Genomic DNA, 24,648 nt, shown 5'->3' with positions numbered 1-24,648 from the left:
CACTAACCTATAATTTCCTGCTTTCTGCCCACCTCCTTTTTTAAACAGTGGTGTCACGTTTGCTAATTTCCAATCCACCGGGACCACCCCAGAGTCTAGTGAATTTCGGTAAATTATCACTAGTGCATCTGCAATTTCCCTAGCCATCTCTTTTAGCACTCTGGGATGCATTCCATCAGGGCCAGGAGACTTGTCTACCTTTAGCCCCATTAGCTTGCCCATCACTACCTCCTTAGTGATAACAATCCTCTCAAGGTCCTCACCTGTCATAGCCTCATTTCTATCAGTCGCTGGCATGTTATTTGTGTCTTCCACTGTGAAGACTGACCCAAAAAACCTGTTCAGTTCCTCAGCCATTTCCTCATTTCCCATTATTAAAACTCCCTTCTCATCCTCTAAAGGACCAATATTTACCTTAGCCACTCTTTTTTGTTTTATATATTTGTAAAAACTTTTACTGTCTGTTTTTATATTCTGAGCAAGTTTACTCTCATACTCTATCTTACTCTTCTTTATAGCTTTTTTAGTAGCTTTCTGTTGCCCCCTAAAGATTTCCCAGTCCTCTAATCTCCCAGCAATCTTTGCCACTTTATATGCTTTTTCCTTCAATTTGATACTCTCCCTTATTTCCTTAGATATCCACGGTCGATTTTCCCTCTTTCTTCCGTCCTTCCTTTTTGTTGGTATAAACCTTTGCTGAGCACTGTGAAAAATCGCTTGGAAGGTTCTCCACTGTTCCTCAACTGTTCCACCATAAAGTCTTTGCTCCCAGTCTACCTTAGCTAGTTCTTCTCTCATCCCCTTGTAATCTCCTTTGTTTAAACACAAAACACTAGTATTTGATTTTACTTTCTCACCCTCCATCTGTATTTTAAATTCCATCATATTGTGATCGCTCCTTCCGAGAGGATCCCTAACTATGAGATCATGAATCAATCCTGTCTCATTACACAGGACAAGATCTAGGACCGCTTGTTCCCTCGTAGGTTCCATCACATACTGTTCTAGGAAACTATTGCGGATATTACATATCTATAAACTCCTCCTCAAGGTTGCCTTGACCGACCTGGTTAAACCAATCGACATGTAGATTAAAATCCCCCATGATAACTGCTGTACCATTTCTACATGCATCAGTTATTTCTTTGTTTATTGCCTGCCCCACCATAACGTTACTATTTGGTGGCCGATAGACTACTCCTATCAGTGACTTTTTCGCCTTACTATTCCTGATTTCCACCCAAATGGATTCAACCTTATCCTCCATAGCACCGATGTCATCCCTTCACCCCAAATCCCAAAGATGTGCAGGATAGGTGGATTGGCCATGCTAAATTGCCCCGCGTCTGCGTGGGTTTCACCCCCACAACCCAAAGATGTGCAGGTTACATGGATTGGCCATGCTAAATTGCCCCTCAATTGGAAAAAAAAAATTGGGTCCTCTAAATTTATTTTAAAATAATAAGGATGCTTAAGGCACATAATTGTAAAAGTATGTATCTCCAAAGGAAGGGGGATGTGGTGATATGCGTATCGGCATATCTCTGTATAACTGTACATAGTTGTACCAATGTATATATTTGTATATAATAGCACCACTGTACATAGCCACTGACCAATACATGTAGGGATAGTTCTGACCTCCCACCAGCAGGTGGAACCAGACACTGACACAGACATATATATATATGGGATGGAAGGGAGGTGTGTACTTGGCAGTAGGATGGACAAGAGGACAAGCATCTCCCTCCATGGTTTTACAGTAATGGAGACGGAATCGTTTGTCCATAGAAATGCATGGTTATCAAGAATAAGTACTTGTAAGAATATCTGGTGCCGGGGATAAGGGCCACCAAGCTAGCTGGATGAGCTAGCTCTCGGACGCGCAGTGGGGGATGTGCATTTGGTTGGTTTAGGAAAGGGATTGGGTTACAAGGTATTGTTGCTAGCGGGGGAGGGTGGTGAATGTTCTGCTGGCGAGGGAGGGACTTGGGCTGAGGGACAGGGAGGAGGTCGGGGTCGGGGGCTGCCTGGGGATGGACCGGTGGAGGTGCGGATCACGGGCTTGTTGCGGGCCTAGAAAAGGGGATGGCTGATCAGCGGAGTGGGGTGGCAGCCAACTAGGCTGATCATCTGGAATGTTCGAGGGTTAAATGGGCCGGTCAAAAGGGCACGTGTGTTCGCGCATCTTAGGGGACTGAAGGCGGACGTGGTAATGTTGCAGGAGACACACCTTAAGGTAATGTACCAGGTTGGACTGAGGAAAGGCTGGGTCAGTCAAGTGTTTTATTCAGGACTAGATTCAAAGCCTCGAGGGGTCGCGATCCTGATCAATAAGCGGGTGGTGTTTGAGGAGGGTAGAATAGTCTCGGACGTGGGAGGTCGGTATATTATGGTCAGTGGGAAACTGGAGGGGATGCAGGTGGTATTAGTGAATGTATATGCGCTGAATTGGGATGATGTGGATGATGTTTATAACGAGGATGCTGGGGAAGACACCGGACCTGGACTCGCACAGGTTGGTCATGGGAGGGGACTTCAACACAGTTATTGACCCTGGCTTGGACCGGTCAAGCACGAAGGTGCCAGCAATGGCAAAGGAACTAAGAGGGTTCATGGAGCTGATGGGGGGGTGGATCATGGAGGTTTGGGCAGCCGAGGGCGAAGGAGTTCTCTTTCGACTCACACGTGCCTGAAGTGTACTTCCGGATTGATTTCTTTATTTTGAGCAGGGCCTTGCTGGCTGAGGTAGTGGGCATGGGTTATTCGGCGATTGCAATCTCAGACCATGCTCTGCACTGGCTTGACCTGCAGGTTAGTAAAGATAGTAATCAGCACCCGCACTGGAGGTTAGATGTGGGACTTTTGGTGGATGAAGGAGTGTGCGAGCGGCTGAGGAAATGCATTCAGAGCTACCTGCAGGTCAATGACACGGGGGAAACCTTTGTAGTGGTAGTTTGGGAAGCACTGAAGGCGGTGGTAAGGGGGAGCTGATCTCGATCCGGGCTCATAGGGAGAAGGTTGACAGGGCAGAGACGGACAGACTGGTAGAGGAGATATTACAGATCGATAGGAGGTATGCGGAGACCTCAGAGGCAGGGCTCCTGAGGGAACAGCGGAGGTTGCAGGCAGAGTTTAGCTTGCTGACCACAGGGAGGGCGGTGGAGCAGCTGAGAAAGGCGAAGGGGGCGATTTATGAACATGGGGAGAAGGCCAGCAGAATGCTTGCACAGCAGCTTAGAAAGAGGGAGGCAGCCAGGGAGATAGGGAAAGTAAAGGATGGTGAGGGGAACCTGGTTGGTGATTCGACAGGGGTGAATAAGGTGTTTCGAGATTTTTACAGCAAGCTGTACAGGTCAGAACCCCCTACGGGGCCGGGGGGGATGAGGCGCTTCTTGGGGGGGCTGAATTTCCCAACGGTGGACGGAGAGTGGGTAGAAGGGCTGGGGGCCCCAATTGGGCTGGAAGAGATAGTGGAGGGTCTGAAGGCCATGCAGGTGGGTAGAGCCCCGGGGCCGGATGGGTACCCAGTGGAGTTTTATAAAAAGTTATCTGGGATATTGGGGCCGGTGTTGATGAGGATGTTCAATGAGGCAAGGAAAGAGGGGTGCTGTTCCCAACGATGTAACAGGCAATGATTTTGCTGATTCTTAAGCGGGACAAGAACCCAGAGCTGTGTGGGTCCTACAGGCCGATTTCCCTGCTGAATATAGATGCCAAGTTGCTGGCCAAAATCTTGTCCTCCAGGATTGAGGACTGTGTTCCGGATGTTATTGGGGAGGACCAGACAGGGTTTGTTAAGGGCAGGCAGTTGGTGGCCAATGTAAGGAGGCTGTTAAATGTGATCATGATCCTCCCGGAAGGTAGGGAGGTTGAAGTAGTGATCGCTATGAATGCAGAAAAGGCTTTTGATCGGGTAGAGTGGGATTATCTGTGGGAGATACTGGGACAGTTCGGATTCGGGCGGGGCTTTATTGACTGGGTCAGGTTACTGTATCAGGCTCCTGTGGCAAGTGTATGGACGAATAGGACAACATCAGACTATTTTAGACCGGGGGACGAGACAGGGATGCTCCCTCTCCCCACTGTTATTTGCGCTGGTTATAGAGCCGTTGGCAATTGCTCTGAGAGCTATAAGGGGCTGGAGGGGACTGTCGGTCGGTGGGGGTGGGGGTGGGGGGGGGGGGGGGGGGGGGGAGGGGGGGGGGGGGTGGAGCACAGGGTTTTGCTCTATGTGGATGATCTGCTTCTGTATGTTTCAGACCCAATAGAGGGGATGGAGGAAATCATGAAGATTTTAGGCGAATTCAGCCGGTTTTCAGTGTATAAGGTAAACATGGATAAGAGTGAGATGTTTGTGGTTCAGGCAAAGGGACAGGAGGGGCGACAGGGGGAGCTGCCGTTTAGGTCAGTAGTAGGTAGTTTTAGGTACCTAGGCATCTACGTGGCGCGGGAATGGGACTGGCTGCATAAATTGAATCTGGCCCGGCTAGTGGACCAAATGAAGGACGATTTCCAGAGATGGGATGCGCTCCCATTGTCACTGGCCGGGAGAGTACAAATGGTGAAAATAACGGTCCTCCCGAGGTTCCTATTTGTATTCCAATGTCTGTCCATTTTTATTCCACGGTCCTTTTTTAAGCGGGTCAACAGGGTGATCACGGGCTTCGTCTGGGCGGGCAAGACCCCGCGGGTAAGGAAGGTAATGCTTGAGCGGAGTCATGGAGAGGGTGGGCTGGCGCTGCCAAATTTTAGCAACTATTACTGGGCGGCTAATATAGCCACGATCAGGAAGTGGGTGGTGGGGGTTGGGTCGGCATGGGTGCGTACGGAGATGGCTTCTTGTAAGTGCACCAGTCTGGGGGCGTTGGTAACTGCGCCTCTGCTACTCCTGTCAGCACAGTACTCCACCAGCCCCATGGTGGTGGCGGCCCTGAGAGTTTGGGGCCAGTGGAGGCGGTATGTGGGAGCAGCGGGAGCATCGGTCTGGGCCCCAATTTGTGATAGTCACCGGTTTGCTCTGGGGAGTATGGATGGGGGGTTCCAGGGGTGGCGGAGAGCGGGGATTGAGAGGATGGGGGATGTGTTCATAGAGGGGAGCTTTCCGAGTATGAAGGCATTGGAGGAAAAGTCTGGGCTGGCGAGGGGAAACAAATTCAGATATCTGCAGGTGTGGGACTTCCTTCGTAAACAGGTGACAACCTTCCTACTCCTACCGCTGAGGGGGATTCAGGATAGGGTCATTTCCAGAGGGTGGGTAGGGGCGGGGAGCATCTCGGACATCTATAAGGAGCTTATGGGGTCAGAGGAGACGCAGATCGTGGAACTGAAGCGTAAGTGGGAGGAGGAGCTGGGAGGTGAGATAGAGGATGGTTAATGGGGAGACGCGTGGAGTAGAGTCAACGCGTCCGCAACATGTGCCAGGCTCAGCCTGATACAATTTAAGGTTGTTCACCGGGCTCACATGACAGTGGCCTGGATGAGCAGATTCTTTGGGGTGGAGGGCAGGTGCACAAAATGCGCGGGAGGACCAGCGAACCATGTCCACATGTTTTGGACATGTCCAAAGCTTCGGGGATTTTGGCAGGGGTGGCGCTGGGTCCAGAGGTGGCGATTTTTGGGGTGTTGGAAGATCCGGGAATCCAGGAGGAGAAAGAGGCAGATGTTTTGGCCTTTGCTTCCCTGGTAGCCCGGAGACGGATACTATTGGTATGGAGGGACTCAGAACCCCCCAAGTCGGAGACCTGGCTATCGGGCTTTCTCTGTATGGAGAAAATTAAGTTCGCCTTGAGAGGTTCACTGTTCGGGTTCACCCGGAGGTGGCAACCGTTTGTTGACTTCCTTGCGGAAAATTAATTGTCAGCAGACTTGGGGGGGGGGGGGGGGGGGGGGGTAGTTTAGGTTAGAGTAGCGGGTTAATAAAGGTGGGACCTGTACGAAAGGTAAACGGTTTTTGCATTGTTTTTGTATTTTGTTGTTGTTCCTATACCAAAAATACCTCAATAAAATGTTTATTAAGAAAAAGAATAAATACTTGTAGCAATCATATCTTCATGTTCTATGTGTACCTTCATGATCAGGAAGCAACTAAACACAACAGTGGAGTTTGACGAACTATGACTGAGCGGCAAATATGGCAATGGTTCGGAAATGAGCAGTGGAGGAGGGAACGGTGTGGGAGTGGATGGAGGCTGCGTCACCTGGGGGGGCGAGGTTTGAAGGCACCGCTTCCATTTTTGCTGGTCCAGTATTCAGTGAGCCCGATGGTGGTCTCAGTTTTGTAAGCTTGAAACCATTGTATGCAAAATTTCGGGTTAGAAGGCATGTCGCTGAGGGCGTCGATGTGCGATAATCACAGGCTTGTGCTGGCGGGGCTTGATGCCAGGTTCCGGGGTGGCGGCAGGTGGGGATAGAGTACTTCAGCAAATTGTTTGCAGCAGCTACGTTTGCAGACCTGGAAGAGCTGGAGGAAATGTACAAGTTGTCGAAGGGGAATGGCTTCAGATACCTGCAGGTGATAGACTTTACGAGGAGAGAGGTGTCATCCTTCCTGGGACTGCCATCTCCGGTGTTGCAAGATAAGCAATATAAGCAATATGTTGCAATATAAGATACTCAGAGGGTTAGATAGGGTGGACAGTGAGAGTCTTTTTCCTCAGATGGTGATGACCAACACGAGGGGACATAGCTTTAAATTGAGGGGTGATAGATATAGGACAGATGTCAGAGGCAGTTTCTTTACTCAGAGAGTAGTAGGGGTGTGGAACGCCCTGCCTGCAACAGTAGTAGACTCGCCAACTTTAAGGGCATTTAAGTGGTCACTGGATAGACATATGGATAAAAATGGAATAGTGTAGGTCAGATAGGCTTCAGCTGGTTTCACAGGTCGGCGCAACATCGAGGGCCGAAGGGCCGTACTGCGCTGTAGTGTTCTATGTTCTATGTTCTATATTTGGACTGTCCTTCACACCCTGCCGATCAGAGAGAAATGTCCACACCCTCTGTTTCCTGTCAGCCAGCCAATCTTTGATCCAGGCTGACATGTTACCCACTATAACATGAATTTTAATTTTCGTGTAAAACATCTTAGCAAATGCCTTCTGGAAGCCCATATTCCACCTCCTCCACCGAGCACCTCATTCCGTCAGAGAACTTTATCAAATCCCTAAAACATGATCGCACTTCTGCATAAACCATGCAAACTCTTCCCGATTGCAGACTTGGGCACAGAAATGACAGATGGAATTTAATCCGGACAAATGTGAGGTGATGCATTTTGGATGATCAAATGTTGGTCTGAATTATACTGTAAATGGCAGAACCCTTAAGAACATTAACATACAGAGAGATCTGGACATGCAGGTCCACAGTTCCCTAAAAGTGGCAACATAGGTGGCCAAGGTGATTGCGAAGGCATACGGCATGCTTGCCTTCATCAGCTGGGGCATTGAGTACAGGAGCTGGGAAATCATGTTGCAGCTATATAAAACCTTGGTCATATATACCCATATATGTCTCCGATCCTGCCCGCCCCTTCCATATCCGGAAGCAGCAGTCGCTCCAACAGGGGATAATTCGGTAGCCTAGGGAACTCTTTCCAAATCTTCCGCGCAAAGTCCCTTACCTGTAAGTATCTAAACTCACTTCATCTCGGGAGCACAACCCTCTCTTTCAGTTCCTCAATACTGGCAAACCTCTCTTCCACGTACAGATACCTCACCTTAACCAGCCGCACTTCTCTCCCTTTACATACCGTCTGTCTGTCCCCCTGGTTCGAATTTGTGGTTCTCACACAGCGGCGTTAACACCAACATCCCCTCTATCCCCCTCCTCAGCTGGTTCCAGACCTTCACGGTGGACTGAACCACTGGGCTCTCCGTGTATTTCTTTGGCATCAGTGGCAATGCTACCGTCACCATAGCCGCAGCCTGGACTCCTTATAGGTTTCCTCCTCCATCCAAACCCATTCTTCCCCCTCTCCCTCCCACCACCGCCTCACCTTCTCCACGTTCGCCACCCAATAATAATGCAGCAGATTTGGCAATGTCAACCCCCCCCCCCCCCCCTTTTGCCTCTGTCTCTGTAACAGGGTCCTCTTAACCCTTGGTACCTTCCCTGCCCACACAAACTCTGAGATAATCATATCCAGTTTCAGGAAAAAGATTTTTTGTACAAAAATCAGAAGCATCTGGAATGCGAAAAGAAACCTCGGCAGGATGTTCACCTTCACCACTTGACCCTCTCTGCCAGAGTCAGATGCAGCCTGTCCCACCTCTTAAGATCCTCCCTAACCTCTTCCACCAGCTTTGTTAGATTCCACTAATGCAGCTTCGCCCACTCTCTAGTTACCGGAATCCCCAGATATTTAAACCTATCTCTGCAAACTTAAAATGGTAAATCCCCCAGGTTGGCTTGCCGACCCAGCTCGTTCACTGGGAACACTTAACTTTTTGCGACATTTAATTTATATCCTGAGAACACCTCGAACTTCCCCAATCGGCCCATTATCCTCCCATGCTCTTCAGCAGGTCCGACACGTACAATAACAGGTTGTCTGCATATAGCTACACCCGATGCTCCCTCCTCCCCCTCGTAATCCCTTGCCACTCTGCTGACCCCCTGAGGACTGATGAGACCATCAATTCACGCGACACGTGGTTAGAAGTGAACAGTGGTTTTAATCGTCTTACAACAGAGCCTGCCTGTGACGAGATTAACTCTAGATGAACTGGCAGGCAGGCTCCGACTGCCAAGCTTTATACAACCAGTGGGGGGGAGGAGTCATGGGCGGAGCCAAGGGTGGAGCCCAGTACAAACTTCCGTACATTCCCAGTACACCTCCCCCTAGGGGCAGAACCACTCAACTGCTCGTGTGCCAAGGTTACAGAGGCATGGTACAACATGTGTGATAACAGTGTGAATTATGCTATTATGATTCACCACAAGGACCATTGTCAGAGGCTCTATACCTAGCGCAAACAACAGCGACAGTGTTACTCCTGCCTTGTTCCCCTGTGTAGCTCACAGTTTTGTGAGCCTATATCATTGGTCCATAATCTCGCCACTGGTGCCACATCTAACAGGTACACTCAGGCCACAAACTTTGGCCAAAACCTAAATCTTCCCAGGACCTCAAACAAATACTGTCACTCCACCTGGTCAAATGCCTTCTCCACATCCATGGACATCACTACCTCAGGTACCCGACCTCTCGGCAGGGTCATGATCACATTTAGCAGCCTCCTTATATTACCAGAGAGCTGGATAAAAGCAAATTACTGCGGATGCTGGAATCTGACACCAAAGAGAAAATGCTGGAAAATCTCAGCAGGTCTGGCAGAATCTGTAGAGAGAGCAAAGAGCTAACGTTTCAAGTCCAGATGACCCTTTGTCAAAGCTATTAGTCAGAGAAAGTGGGAAATATTTATACTGTGGCATGAGAATGAAAGATGAGTCATAGCCACAGAAACCCAGGGAAGCTGGGTGCTAATGGCCACAGAAACCACGGGGAAAGAGTGCCAATGGCAGTCCCCAGAGAGAAGAAAAGGTGTAAAAGGCCAAACTGCTGAGAAACTATCATCAGAAGGGAAACTGTAACAGATGTAGATGTAGGGGGAGGGGGAGGGGAAAGGAAAGGGGAGAAAGGGTAAGGAAAGGTAGATAATATTGCGGGGGGGGGGGGGGGGGTGTTAAATATACATAAAGAAAAACAAGAGAGAGGGCAGCATGGTGGCGCAGTGGGTTAGCCCTGCTGCCTCACTGTGCCGAGGTCCCAGGTTCGATCCTGGCTCTGGGCCACTGACCGTATGGAGTTTGCACATTCTCCCCACAACACAAAGATATGCAGGCTAGGTGGATTGGCCACGCTAAATTGCCCCTTATTTGGAAAAAATGAATTGGGTACTCTAAATTTAAAAAAAAAGAAAAACATGAAAGAAAGAAATGATAAAAGACAGTTAAAATGAAATGGGAGGAAAGCAGATGGTTTGAGGTGGGGGCGAGCTAATCATCTGAAGTTGTTGAATTCGATGTTCAGGCCGGAGGGCTGTAGCGTGCCTAACCAGAAGATGAGGTGTTGTTCCTCCAGTTTGCGTTATGCTTCACTGGAACATTTGATGTGACTATCAATTCACAAGAGACGGAGAGTTGAAGTGAACAGTTGAACTGAATGCGATCCGGAAGCGAGGGAGATTATTTGGAATGCGGGGGAAATCTGGAGAGACAGCGCCTTACCGTGTCTGGGTGTACGAAGCTCTCCGTGCTCCCGGAGTCAAACAGGCAGGGCGTTTCGTGCCCATTGACCCAGACGGTCATCATCGAGTTCCTGAGGTGCTTTGGGCGTGACTGGTCGAGTGTGACCACGCCCAGTTGCGGGTAGCCGGCGTGGTCGGAGGTGGTCCCAAGATGGCTGCCCCCGTCGGTCGCACGTGTCGGGCGGCGATGAAGGTGGCAGCCAAGATGGCGGCCCCCATCGGTCGCACGTGTCGGGCTGCGATGAAGATGGCGACCAAGATGGTGGCCCCCATGAGTCGCACATAGCGGGCCGTCTGGGGGACGCCGACCAAGGTGGCGGCCCCTGTGAGCGCACATGTTGGGTAGAGTCGGAGATGGCGGCCCCCACGGACATCATGAGACAGATGATGCATCCGGAAGGGGCGGAGCCGGCAGGCACGCAGCCACGCTGCGGGGTCTGCAGGCCTGTGAGTCTGAAAGTCGAGCCTGTGATTTGGAGGTTTTGGACCTGGCCAAGCAAACATTGGCAAGGTGTCCTTTCTTGCCGCAGTCGCTACAGGTCGCATTCCGAGCCGGGCAACGCTGCCTGGGCTGCTGGTGCTGGCCGCAGAAATAGCAGGGCAGCCCTCCGGGTTGGGCAGGCAGCCGCGCGGCACAGGCCTGGGGCACCCTCTGGTCGGGTGTCCACAAGGGGGTCGTGTGGTCAGAGGGGAGAGTGTTGAGGCTCTGAAACGCTACTTCTAGGGAGATGGCTAGTTTTACCATCTCTTCTAGGTTGAGGGCGCCCTTCTTGAGCAGGTGCTGTCTGACGTAGTTGAACCGGACTCCAGCCACATAGGCATCCCGGATGGCAAGTTCCATGTGTTGTGAGGCCGTGAAGGCCTTGTAGTTGCAGCTTCGCATGAGTACTTTCAGGTCACGTAGGTACTCCTCCAGTGATTCCCCGGGGTGTTGGCGGCGAGTGGTGAGGAGATGCCGCGCGAACACTTCGTTCACTGGCCTCACGTATTGCCTTTTCAGGATCGCGACCGCGTCTGCGTACGTGGTCACTTCCTTGATTTGCACGGAGATTCTGTGGCTCACCCAGGCGTGGGACCATCAATTCACATGAGACGGAGAGTTGAAGTGAACAGTGGTTTTAATCAGCTAGAACTGTGCCTGCCTGCGACTGCCCTGCACTGAGAGCCTCCTGCAGGGCAGCAGATCTGTATACCTCCCCCGAGGGGGCGGAGCCAGGGGCGGAGCCCACAAGTGCACCAACATAATACAATGCAATGTAATATAATACAGTGGTCCATAGGTGGAGCCCACAGGGGCAACAACATAGTACAATGCAATACAGTGGTGAATGGTTGCCGTAATACATTCACCACAACATTGCAGCAGGTCAAGGACAGACATGTGGGCATGGGAGCAGGATCTTGTGTTAAAATGGCAAGCAACAGGAAGGTCAGGATCCTGAATGCGCACAGAGCAAAGGTGCTCAGCAAAGTGATCACCTAGGCTGCGTTTGGTCTCTCTGATATAGAGGAGACCACATTGGGAGCAATAGACCAGATTGAAAGAGGTGCAAGTGAAACGCTGCTTAACCTGGAATTAGTGTTTTGGGCCTGGGATGTTAAGCATGGAAGAGCTGCCTCTAGAGAGCTGCCTGCCCTTTACGAAGCCTGTCTGGTCCTCCGCGACCACCCCCAGAACACAACCTTACATCCTCCCCACCACCAACTTAGCCACACTACACATCTGAATTTAACAGCAATATAGGCCTGTACAACCCACATTCCAATGGGTCCTTCCCCTTTTTCAATATTAACATGATCGTTCCCTGCGTCATCGTCTCCGGCAGCTCCCCCTTCTCCAACGTCTCGTTAAACGCCCCCAAGAGATGCGGTGCCACGTCCGTCGCAAACTCCTTGTAAAATTCCACTGGGTAACCATCGGGCCCTGTGGCTCTCTCCGACTTCATACCCCTTATACTGTCGAATACCTCCCTCAGCTCCAAAGACTCCTCTAGCACCTGCCTCTTCTCTTCTACCTGTGTTGTTACTCGTGTCTTAATAGGACAGGGTTTCAGCGTTTTGGCTTTGTGAGAAATTCTTGTTATTTCTTCTTTTTGATCTGTACTTTTCATTCGCGATTTCTTGTTCTTTTCGTGATTTTTTAAGTTTTGCATCACTCAGTCTCTGTGCAGTTTGGACTCTGAGCATGCCTTGCTGTTCAAATTTCTCACAGTACTCTTCAAATTTGTTTAGTAACGTTTGTAAGCTGTTTCTGTCTTCATCTTTTGAGTATTTAAATCCATTATACACTTTCCTATTTACAGGCCCTGCGGTGAGAATTGCTATTTTAATGTTGTCTGAGGCTTCTTGTACATCATTAGCTGTGAGATAAATATCAAACATTTGTTTAAACCTTTTCCAGACATTTCTTACAACGCCAGTCTGGTCCAGCTGATCTGGGTATCCATACCACATCCTCGAATTAGCGATGTCTTCCCAAGTCAAATGTCCAGTAGGAGATTTCCATGCCATTTTGAGCTTTCTGTATCTGCCACTGAGTTGTCCTGTAGTAAGCGTCTGAAGCCACTCCTGGGTACCATGTGTTGTTACTCGTGTCTTAATAAAGCTCGTAGTCTCAAATGTGGAGAAGATGCTTTATTGTGAGTTCGTTCTCTCTTCAGAGCTGTTACCTACGGCTACCTTCAGTGCTCCTAGCTGGCGTGTGTGTGTGTGTCCTGCTCCAAGTTCTGCCCTCTGTGAAGTGTGTCCTCACTTCCTGTCCCCGTCTATTTATATGGCTCTCCCGTGCCCCTTCTAGTGTTTGCTCAGTTGTATTGCATCTAGTTAACTTGTGATCACCACACTACCAACTGCGGAAACTCCAGCCCATCCAAAAACTGTCCCATGTCCCTTTCTTCACCCCTGGGTCCGCCCTGTACAGCTTCTTTTAGTATTCCTTAAACGTCACCTTAAAAAAGTTGATTATTGAATACGCCCTGTAAATATGTGAGAAAAAGCAATACTCCCTTCTCTCTGGGTTCTTAAAACGCCATGTGTCCACCACACCCACCTTTTCTATGAACCCTCCCAGCTCCTTTGCCATTCGTATCCTTCCCATTGACCTGGGGCTCGACCTATCTACCCTCGGCTCCAGAATACAATTGAAGTCCCCTCTCATGATCAACTGGTGCATGGCCAAGTCTGGGATCGCTGTCAGCAGCTCCCTCATAAAACCGACATCATCCTAATTCGGTCCACATGGATTTACCAACACCACCGGCGCCCCTTCTGATACCCTGCTCTCAATCACATATCTCCCACCTGGATTGCTCACTTCCTTCACACTCACAAACAGAGCCTTCTTGCTCATCAGGATGGCCACCTTCCCTGACTTTGAGTCAAACCCCGAGTGAAATACCTGACCCACACATAACTTTCTCAACCTAACCTGGTCCTTCACGCGGAGGTGCGTCTCCTGCAGAAAGACCACCTCTGCCTTTAAACTCCTGAGGTGCGCAAAAACCGGAGATCTTTTCCCCGGTCCATTCAGCCCTCGCACATTCCATGTTATAAACCTTATCGGGGGCTTGCACCTCCATTGCCCTCTGCTGTCTGCCATCTTCCCCTGCGGGTCTACCCCCTCTGATTTCACCCTGCACCAGGCCCATCCAAGATGGCACCCCCCTCCCCCCCTGACCACACTTCTTCTCCAACCCTGCCACGTCGCATCTCCTTCCCTTCCACCCCCTTCCCCCACCCCTCCCCCCACCCCTCTTCCCCCCTCGACCATCTCTCATGGCCATCTCCCCCACCTCACCTCTGTTCATCAGCATACTGCCAGTGTGGCAACTCCTGCCCAAAGGTTCCTCCTATTGACCCTCCACCGCTCCTCCACCCTCACCTCCTTGTTCTGTGCAGAAGGCTCCCCGCGGACCTTCCCCTCCCCCACCCAAACAAAGACACATCTCAGGCCACAGATCGTCTGGTGGTGGTGGGGTGGGGAGTGGCCGAGTGGGGTGCATATTCCAAGGTATATTCGGACCTTGTTCCCCTCCCATTTGTACTCTTGCTCCTCCTTGGCTCACTGCAGGATCTTCTCTTTTTCCACAAACTTGTGGGGTCATACGATCATCACCCGTGGCGGCTCCCCAGCGCTTATTTTCTGTCTCTGAGACTTGTGCGCTCTGTCCATATTAGGGGCCTTGTCCAGCACCCCCTCCGCCACCAGCCCCATCAGCTTCCTCAAGATGTACCTCATGGCACTCGTGTCTTCCACTCCTTCAGACAGGCCGAAGATTTGCAAATTCTGCCTTCCCGACCTGTTTTCTTGCTCTTCCACCTTTGCTCTCAGCGTCTTCCAAAGGTCTCCTAAGAGCCTCACCTCCGCCTCCAATGCCACCACTCGATCGCTGTGGTCTGACATCACCCTCTCCATCTCTCGGATCTGCGACCCCTATGCCTCAAATGCTTTTCAACCCTATCCATCGAGCTCTTCAGGGATGCCACAGTCCCTTCGATGGCCTTCGATCAATCCTCCTGCCCCTCCTTCCACTACTGACGGAACTCTTCCCTAATGAAGGCCATCAATTGTTCCAAATGGGGCTTTCCAACTTGCACTGACCCTTCTCCCTCCGCCATCTTTCCAATAGCTTTTGCGCCACAGGTCCCTTCAAACTCCTTGGCCAGGCCTTTCACCCTCTTCTGCTGGTTTTGGTAACCAGCAGACATGCCACACCCAAGGGGAACTTCTCCTCCGACCTTCAGTTACACTTTTCCATTGAAGTTACTCCCGTTTTTGGGTAAAAATAGCTCTTTTCTATGCATTCAAGCAGGAGCCGCCCTGTGTGCGACCACTCACACCATGGCTGCCACTAGAAGTCCCAGTTTTCTGATATTTCTTTTTTTATATAATTTAGAGTATTCAGTTATTCTTTTTCCAATTAAGGTGCAATTTAGTGTGGCCAACCCACCTACCCTGCATATCTTTGGGTTGTGGAGGTGAAACCCTGGTGCAAAGGTATTTAAGTTGTCCACAAATATTTTTAAAAATTTATTTTTAGAGTACCCAATTATTTTTTTTCCATTAAGGGGCAATTTAGCATGGCCAATCTACCGAGCCTGCGCATCTTTAGGTTGTGGGGAGAAACCCACGCAAACACAGGGAGAATGTGCAAACTCCGCACGGACAGTGACCCGGGGCCAGGATTGACCCCAGGTCCTCAGTGTCTTAGGCAGCAGTGCTAACGCCACCCTGGTGACATGATGTATGTAGGAATCCTGAATATTATTGCACTTTGTGTGATGGCAACTTTGGAATGTTCTTTCTGATATTTTACGAATTAAGTATATTTTATGAAAAAAAAGTAGTGACTATGTTCTGAGATAAATCAAAGTGTAACATCACAGGAAACTATGGTGAATATTTTGCTCATTTATTTTAAAAACTAATGCAACTGATTGGTAAATTGTAAGGTTTTATTTAATGTAAGGTTTATTATCAGTTGCGGTGTTTATCAATTAAAAATGAATTAAAAATAAATTAATCAACACATTATACAGGTGGCAGGGCACGTGATGTGTTGTGATTGCAGAATGTGGAGTTCCTTGACACCAGGGTGATCCAGGACAAACACGCCGCAGTAAATATCTACGGCTTGAGGACTTTTGGGCTCAGAGTCATTGAGCTGGAGACTAACCTGCAGACACTGCAATGCATCGAAGAGTGGGAACGTTACCTGGACACTTTGCATCAAGAGGCAGGCACACCCTTTAGGATAGGGTTTTCTGATTTTGTCAGTGGTTGGGGACAGGAGTTATGACTGTGAATGAGGCAGCTCTGGGGACCCAAAAGGTATAAGTGTTTTGAAGTTTTTGTAGCCGGTATGGATTAATGGTGGCTGCAGGATGAATGAGCAAATGGACCATGGCACCATGGTTCAGAAAACTATTTAAGTGATTGGAGTTAATAGGAATGTAGTGGTACTTGGAGACAGTATAGCCAATGGGATACAAATAGTTCTCTGCAGCAAAAGTGGGAGTCCAGGCGGCTGTTACCTGCCCGGTGCCAAGGTTTGGGACACCTCTTCTGGGCTGGAGAGGAACTAGCAGTGGGAGGGGGCAAATCCAGCGGCTGTGATCAACATAGGTACCAACGAAGTAGCTAGAATGAGGACAGATGCTCTGTCGAAGGAATATGAACAGCTAGGGGCTAAACTAAATAGCAGAATCTCAAAAGTAATAATTTCTGTATTACTGCTTCAACCACAAGGTATCTGGCAAATAAGAACAGAGAGTTAAATGCTTAGCTCAAAAATTAGTGTGGGAGAAATAGGTGGAGGGTTAGCTATGTTAATTAAGGATGACATTGTTACAATGGAGAGAGATGACCTTCGTTCTGGAGATCAAGATGTAGAATCAGCTTGGGGTGAGATGAGAAATAGTAAAGGTAAGAAGTCACTTGTGGCACCCCCACATTGTAGGATGGAGTACAGAAGAAGAAATAATGCCAGGAGGGTGCGGTTGTGAGAAATATACAGTGATAATCATCAGTGCATTTAAATTGCATAAAGATTGGACAAATCAGATTGACAAAGGTAGCCAGGATAATGAGTTCCTGGAGCGTTTTTGGGAGAGTTTATTCGAGTTATATATTAACACTAACCTGCAGGCTATACTAGATCTGGTCATGTGTAATGAGATATTATTAATTAATGACCTCATAGTGAAGGGACTCTTAGGTAACAGTGTTCATAATATGAGTGAATTTTACATTCTGTTTGAGGGAGACAGGAGTGGTTCTAAGACTAGTGTTTTAAACTTTTTTTACTTTCATTTTACAGGCTCTATGCGTGGCTGGCTGGGCCAGCATTTATTGCCCATCCCTAGTTGCTCTTCAGAAGGTGGTGGTGAACTGCGTTCTTGAACCGCTGCAGTCTCTGAGGTGTAAGTACACCCACAGTGCTGTTCGGGAGGGAATGCTAGGATTTTGGCCCAGCGACAGTGAAGGAACGGTGATATATTTCCAAGTCAGGATGGTGAGTGACTTGGAGGGGAACCTCTAGGTGGTGGTGTTCCCAGGTACCTTCTGCTCTTGTCCTTCCAGATAGCAATGGCTATGGGTTTGGAAGCTGCTGACGAGGGAACCTTGGTGAGTTCCTGTAGTGCATCTTGTAGATGGTATACACGGCTGCCGCTCTCCATAGTTGGGGAGTGATTGAATATTTGTGGACCGAGTAGAAGCCAAGTGGGCTGCTTTGTCCTGGATGGCGCTGAGCTTTTTGAGTGTTGTTGGAGCTGCACTCATCCAGGCAAGTGGAGATCATTCCATTACAAGCCTAACTTGTGTCTTGCAGATGGTGGGCAGGCACTGGGGGGGGTCAGGAGGTGAGTTCCTCAGTGCAGGATTCCTAGCCTTTGACCTGCTCTGATTGACACAGTATTTATATGGCTAATCCAGTTCAGTTTCTTTTTTTTTTTAATTTAGAGTACCCAATTCATTTTTTCCAATTAAGGGGCAATTTAGCGTGGCCAATTCACCTGGCTTGCACATTTTTGGGTTGTGGGGGCAAAACCCACGCAAATACGGAGAGAAAGTGATCCAGGTCAGTTACTGACCAGTGGTAACCCCCAGTATGTTGAGTTAACAATGGTAATGTCATTAAATGTCAAGGGACAATGGTTACGCCTTCTTAAACGATCCTCTTAAACGTACATTGTGTACCTTGTGTTGCCCTATTATGTATTTTCTTTTCTTTTCACGTGTTAAATGATCTGTTTGAGCTGCAGACAGAAAAATACTTTTCATTGTACCTCAGTACATGTGACGATAAACAAATCCAAATAAAGAAGGGAATTTATTTATTTATTTTAATGTATTTTATTCCAAACGTATTCAGTTACAAAACATGAACAATTCATTCCAAGATACATTCCAGTGAGAAAGAAAGACTCTTAAAGGAAGGACATACAATGACATTCAAAGAAGTTAAACACAGTATCAAATTAAAAGAAGAAGTGTCAAATTCCATAAGACATAGGAGCAGAATTTGGCCACTCGGCCCATTGAGTCTGCTCCACCATTCAATCATGGCTGATAGTTTCTCATTCCCATTTTCCTGTCTTCTCCTCATAACCCCTGATCCCCTATATCTCTGACTGAAAGAGTTCCACAGATTCACCACCCTCTGGCTGAAGAAATTCCTCCTCATCTCAGTTTTAAAGGATTGTCCCTTTAGTCTGAGATGGTGTCCTCTGGTTCTAGTGGAACTGGCTAACTTCTCACTTGAATATGCAAATCTGGGGCCCGACTTGAATGGGCGGGAGCCAGATCACGACACTTCGCATGTTCTCGTTAGAGGCCGATAAATCGCACTGCATAAATGCATTGGTTTTAATTTTCCAAAATACTGGCAGCACGGTGGCGCAGTGGGTTAGCCCTGCTGCCTCACGGCGCCGAGGTCCCAGGTTTGATCCCGGCTCTGGGTCACTGTCCGTGTGGAGCTTGCACATTCTCCCCGTGTTGCGTGGGTTTCACCCCCACAACCCAAAGATGTGCAAGATTGGTGGATTGGCCATGCTAAATTGCCCTTTAATTGGAAAAAATGGATTGGATACTCTAAATTTATATATTAAAAAAAATTCCAAAATACCTTAGATTCTGGAAAGGTCCTATCATATTGGAAAATAAGAAATGTGATTTCTCTGTTCAAGAAAGGATGGAGGCATTGAAGGGGTGTATGAGGGAAGAGGGAAAAGGAAAAAGGAGGCGGGATTGGGGTGACGGGGTGGAGGGTTGGGGGGCCAATGCTGAGGGTGGGTTGTTAGTTTTGTTACCTTTTGCCAAAGTTGTATTTTTGTATTTTTGTATTTTTCTACATATGAATGCCTTTGTTAAAAATATTTTTAAAAAAAAGAATGGAGACAGAAAGCGGAAAACTACAGGCCAGTTAGCTTCACATTTGTCACAGGGAAATTGCTGGAATCTATTATTAAGGCGGTTATAGCAAGGCAATTGGAAAATCTCAATGCAATCAGGCAGAGTCAGCATGGTTTTGTGGAAGGGAAATCATGTTTGACTAATTTATTGGAGTTCTTTGTGGAAGTAACAAGCAACATGGATAATGGGAAACCTGTGAATGTGCTGCACTTAGATTTCCAGAAGGCATTTGACAAGATACCACTTCAAAGGTTACTGTGCAAAATAAGAGCCCATGGTGTATGTGGTAACATATTAGCATGGGTAGCGGATTGGTTAGTCAACAAGAAACAGAGAGTAGGCATAAATGGGTCATTTTTGAGTTGGCAAGGTGTGACGAGTGGAATGCCACAAGGATCAGCTCTAGGACCTCAACTATTTACAATTTACATTAATGACTTGGATGAAAGAACCAAAGGTATGGTTGCTACATTTATTGATGACACAAAGGTAGGTAGGAAAGTAAGTTGTGAAGGGGTATAAGGCAAAGGGTCATAGATAGGTTAAGTGAATGGACAAAATAATTGGCAGATGGAGGATAATGTGAGGAAAAGTGACTTTTTCCACTTTGGCAGGAAGAATAGAAAAGCAGCATATTATTTAAATGGAGAGAGGTTGCTGAACTCTGAGGGACAGAGGGATCTAGATGTCCTGGTACGTGAATCACAAAGTATGCAGATACATCAAGTGATTCAGGACGCAAATGTTCATTTTTTTTAACAAACATTTTATTATGGCATTTATGGTTTTATAACAACAAAAGATACAAATACAAATGTAAACATAATTCAGTGCGTAACACCTCCCTCTATCTCTCACTGTTCCCACCTAAGCTAAACAAAACTAACCTAACTCCCGCTGCCCCCTTACTCCCTAACCCCGCCCCCTTATTGAATCTGCTAACAGTTTAGTTTCCCCCGAAGAAGTAAATAAATGGCTGCCACCTCTGAACGAACCCTGACATTGATCCTCTCAGGGCGAACTTAATTTTCTCAAGTCTGAGAAACCCAGCTATGTCGCTAACCCATAGCCCTGATTTTGGGGGCTCCGAGTCCCTCCAGGCTAATAAGATCTGTCTCTGGGCTAGCAAGGAGGCAAAAGCCAAAACGTCGGCCTCTCTCGCCGCCTGGACTCCTGGGTCTTCTGACACTCCAAAAATCGCCACCTCTGGACTCGGTGCCACCCTCATTTTTAGCACCATGGACATGACATCGGCAAATCCCTGCCAGAATCCCCTAAGATTTCCGATACCTTCCCCTCCCCTGCTCCCGTTCTAGAGACTACCTTGTCCTGTAAGCAGAAAGGTCAAAACCTGCCATTGCACAAAATCCCTCACCTGCAGATAACAAAATCCAGCAAATGTTCTTGTTTAAGGAATATAAAAGTCAGAATGTTTTACTACGTTTGTACATGGCATTGGTGAGACCACATCTCGAGTACTGTGCACAGTTTTGGTCTCCTTATTTAAGAAAGGATATAAATGCACTAGAAGCAGTTCAGAGAAGGTTCACTTGACTGATACCCAGGATGAGGGGGTTATCTTATGAGTCTGGATCTGTAACCATTGGAGTTGAGGAGATTGAGGGGTGATCGTATTGAAAAATATAAGTTCCCGAAGGGATTTGGCAGGGTGGATGCTGAAAGGATGTTTCCTCTTGTGGGAGAGGTGAAAACTGGGGGACACAGTTGAAAACTAAGAGGTCTCTTACTTAAGACAGAGGGAGAAGATTTTTTTTTCTCTGAGGGTTGTGAATGTTTGGAACTCTCTTCCCCAGAGATTGGTGGATGCAGGGCCAATTAATATTTTTATGGCAGAGATCGATAGATTCTTGAGTAACAAGGGCAGCACGGTAGCACGGTGGTTAGCATAAATGCTTCACAGCTCCAGGGTCCCAGGTTCGATTCCCGGCTGGGTCACTGTCTGTGCGGAGTCTGCACGTCCTCCCCATGTGTGCGTGGGTTTCCTCCGGGTGCTCCGGTTTCCTCCCACAGTCCAAAGATGTGCGGGTTAGGTGGATTGACCATGCTAAATTGCCCGTAGTGTCCTAAAAAAAAAGTAAGGGGGGGGGTTGTTGGGTTACGGGTATAGGGTGGATACATGGGTTTGAGTAGGGTGATCATTGCTCGGCACAACATCGAGGACCGAACGGCCTGTTCTGTGCTGTACTGTTCTATGTCTAAGGGAGTCAAAGGGAATGGCAGAATGTGGAGCTGAGGCCACATCAAGCCTTAATATTATTGAATGGCAGAACAGGCTCAAGGGGCTGAATGGCCTTCTCATTCTCCGAATTCATGTGTTTCCATGTTCTATTCCTGCTGAATCCATGGGAGGCACAATGCATCGACAGTAGAAATTACAGAGCAAAGTTTATTTTGGTACAATTACATTACCCCTCCACTCCTCGAAGGGTCTCCTCCCCTGACCTGCAGCTAGGCCGGGTTTTTTTATACAACTGGGACTCTCGTTGTAAAGGGAAAACACTGCCCCCGTAATGGGGAAGGCCTGCCTTAAAGGGGAAGTTCATATTCTGGGGGGGTCATGGGAAATCGTATAGCTCTGATCCCCGGATCTCCATTCGGGTTATAACAATTACCTTAATGCAATAACTGACAGAATTTTCCCCAGGTATTCAAATTGTGTTATCTGCTCCACCGATTGACCATTTATCTTGATCTCGACTTTTCCACCATAATTTACTCCATTGTTCATAACTTTCATCTTTTTTACTTTAATTTTCATTCTGTAAGCTTTCATCACCTAATTAATTCTATCCATTTGTATTTGTAGATGTTGCTGTACTAGCTACTTGAGCCTGGTCATCTGCAAAGAGCTAAATCTGATCAGTACAAAAAGCAAAATACTGTGAAGGTGGAACTCTGAAGTAAAAACACAAAATATTAGAAATGCTCAAGAGACCACATAGCATAGATGGCGATATAAACCGAGTTAACATTTCCGGTTTGTGACTTTTGTGAGATATTCCAGGGTGTGGGAATTGAACAGGAATGTGGGATTCGACTGGGGTGGGATATGGTTTGGGAAGTGATGAGAAGTATGGGTGTAAACGCGATGGGATATTGTGGGAAGTGAGCAAATGCGTGGGGCGAGACTGAGTGAGATATGGGAAGTGAGGAGGAAGCCTTGGATTAGGTTGAGTGCAATATGAAGGGGTGCTGCATATGAACTGAGCAGGAGAGTTTAGACTGTATTGTGGTGAAAAATATCAGCGATCTAAGAGCTGGTTTCTGTGACTTTGTATTAAATTAATTCTTAATTTTCCTAAAACTGCAGGCCTTTGATCATCATGTGAACTTGTTTGGTTGTTCACACACTGATGTGCACACTGTAATTCAAGATACTCTTTTGTGGGTTTGTGGTCTCATCTCCCACAGTGTTTTGGATGATAATTCTACTTCCTTTCTCTCCCTGATGTTGGCAGCTTTGTTCTCAACGTTTATAGTTTTGTCCTGTGGGGGTTTGTTCTTCCACCTCACTCTCCAGCCCTCCGAAAACATTCTACCGCACACTGGGCCAGCTCGCATAATGGCAACGAGCAGAGCAAAAGGAGGGGAGGTGAAAACTACAATTCCCAGCAGGCCCCGCGCAACTTTCGCCCTTCGTCCGCTTGAGGACGGATGTGGCGTCACGAGAGAACAGCCGATGGACAGACGGCTGAACCAATAGGGTGCTAGGGCGATCGCGGCGACCAACGGGAGGTCAGGTTGCTGGAGAAGGTGGGTGGGACATCCGGGATGGGGAGCCCAGAACCTGAGCCTTGCACAGTTGGGCTGATTATTTGTGGACTGAGAATTTTTTTATTTTAAAACCCATAAAACCCCCCAAAAGGGTAACTGGCCACACAACCTTGCAGCAATGGAGGTAGATATGGGGGATCCTGTGAGTGCAGTTTCTGTCACTATTTCTCTTTGTCAGAGAGCGAGAAGAGAAGTAGGAAATTCACTGCCTGTGGTGAGTGCATCCTGTATATCTGTCTGTGTATCTGCAAAATAGTATTTAGTACGAATAAACATCTCCCAAACTTAATTCCCCCGTTAAAATCTGAACTTATCGCTCCACCTTCGCTATTGTTGTAATTATTGATGCAAGCTTTGACTGGTTGGCAAGGTGCGATTTTATTTTAAATGTATAAATACTTCGTTCGCAACGGTGACAATTTCCTTGTCCCACCTCCGAACGAAATCCTGTACAGGCTTTGACTTGTTAATATTATATCTGCTCTTTTTGTTGTTTCAAAAGTCGTCACCTGTTCCGTGCAAAGGAATCTTATAAAACTTATTTTTATGCGTGTTTTCCTTCGCTTGCTCGATTCCATCCAAAAGGATGACCAAAAGTGTAGGAAATGCAGCTGGAGCTCAGCCTCGTTCCGTGCCCGCTGACTGACTGAGCGAGGCGTGATGCTGATGGTTGTGAGGGAAGTCGGGATTTATTTGGAGGTAAAACTACTTTGCCTGTCGGAGAACATGTCCACCTCGTGTGTCAGCCTAGGCACGGTGTGATCACACTCTTGCCACTGAGTCAGACGGGGCACGTCCCCACGGCAGAAAGTTGAGCCCACAATCCAGGCTGTCATTCCCAGTGTGGTACTGAGGGGGTGCAACACTGTCGCTGCTGCATCTTCCAGACGAGGCATTAAACCGGGGTTTGCTTTCATCCTCCAGCGGAAGTAAAACACTGCTTATACAAGAACAGAGGAGTTCTCCTCATGCCTGGCTAATGTTTATCCCTCAACCAGCACCTTTTAAAATAAAATATCTTTGTGTTATCTTGCTGACCCCGAATTGCAAATAACTACATTTTAAAAGTAATTCATTGGCGGTGCAGTGCTTTGGGATTTCCTTGGGTCATGAAAGGTGCTCTATGAATACAAGTTCCTTTAAAATGCTGGGAGCACTCAGCGAATCTGGCAACTGTTTTGTTGATTACAAACGAAGGGTGGTGGCAAAGGACCTGAACCATCGTTTTGCCTTGAGTTTTTCTCACCACCTAACTGAGGGTTTCCAGAATTTTCTTTTTTTTTTAAAATTAGTCCCTTAGTATCTGCATATTTTGCTTCATGCTTTAAATTTCAGCTGTGTGTGTGTGCACATGTCTTGAAAAATAAATCGCAACTCTAGTGTAAATCCTCAGTGAACTCGGCTAGCTAGACGGCTGGTTTGTGATGCACAGCAACACCAGCAGAATGGGTTCAATTCCTGTGCAAGCTAAGGTTTTTTATGAAGGCCCTGTTTTCTCAACCTTGCCCCCTCACCTGAGGTGTGATGACTTTCAGTTTAAATCACCATCAGTCCCCTCTCAAAGGGGAGAACAGCCTGTAGCCTCTGGGACTGTGGTGACATTTACATTTTGCTGAAAGTTTGTTCAATGTGACCTGTTTCATGTGTAAGATTTCTGTTTTAAGCAGCAAATTCACATTTTCAATA

At 47.8% G+C, this 24,648-nt stretch overlaps 1 protein-coding gene across 1 annotated transcript in view; it reads left to right on the top strand.

Moving 5' to 3' along the window:
- Positions 1-22,960: 22,960 nt before the first annotated feature.
- LOC119972369 (KAT8 regulatory NSL complex subunit 1-like) overlaps positions 22,961-24,648 on the top strand; it is a 341,283-nt gene continuing 339,595 nt past the window's right edge. Inside the window, exon 1 of the mRNA XM_038808945.1 lies at positions 22,961-23,176. The gene's annotated coding sequence lies outside the window, so the exon portion shown is untranslated. The remainder of the gene's footprint in view (positions 23,177-24,648) is intronic.

Source organism: Scyliorhinus canicula, chromosome 10, assembly GCF_902713615.1.
Source record: "Scyliorhinus canicula chromosome 10, sScyCan1.1, whole genome shotgun sequence".
In the NCBI taxonomy this organism is placed as follows: domain Eukaryota; kingdom Metazoa; phylum Chordata; class Chondrichthyes; order Carcharhiniformes; family Scyliorhinidae; genus Scyliorhinus; species Scyliorhinus canicula.
This window is presented reverse-complemented; position numbering and strand designations above follow the sequence as displayed.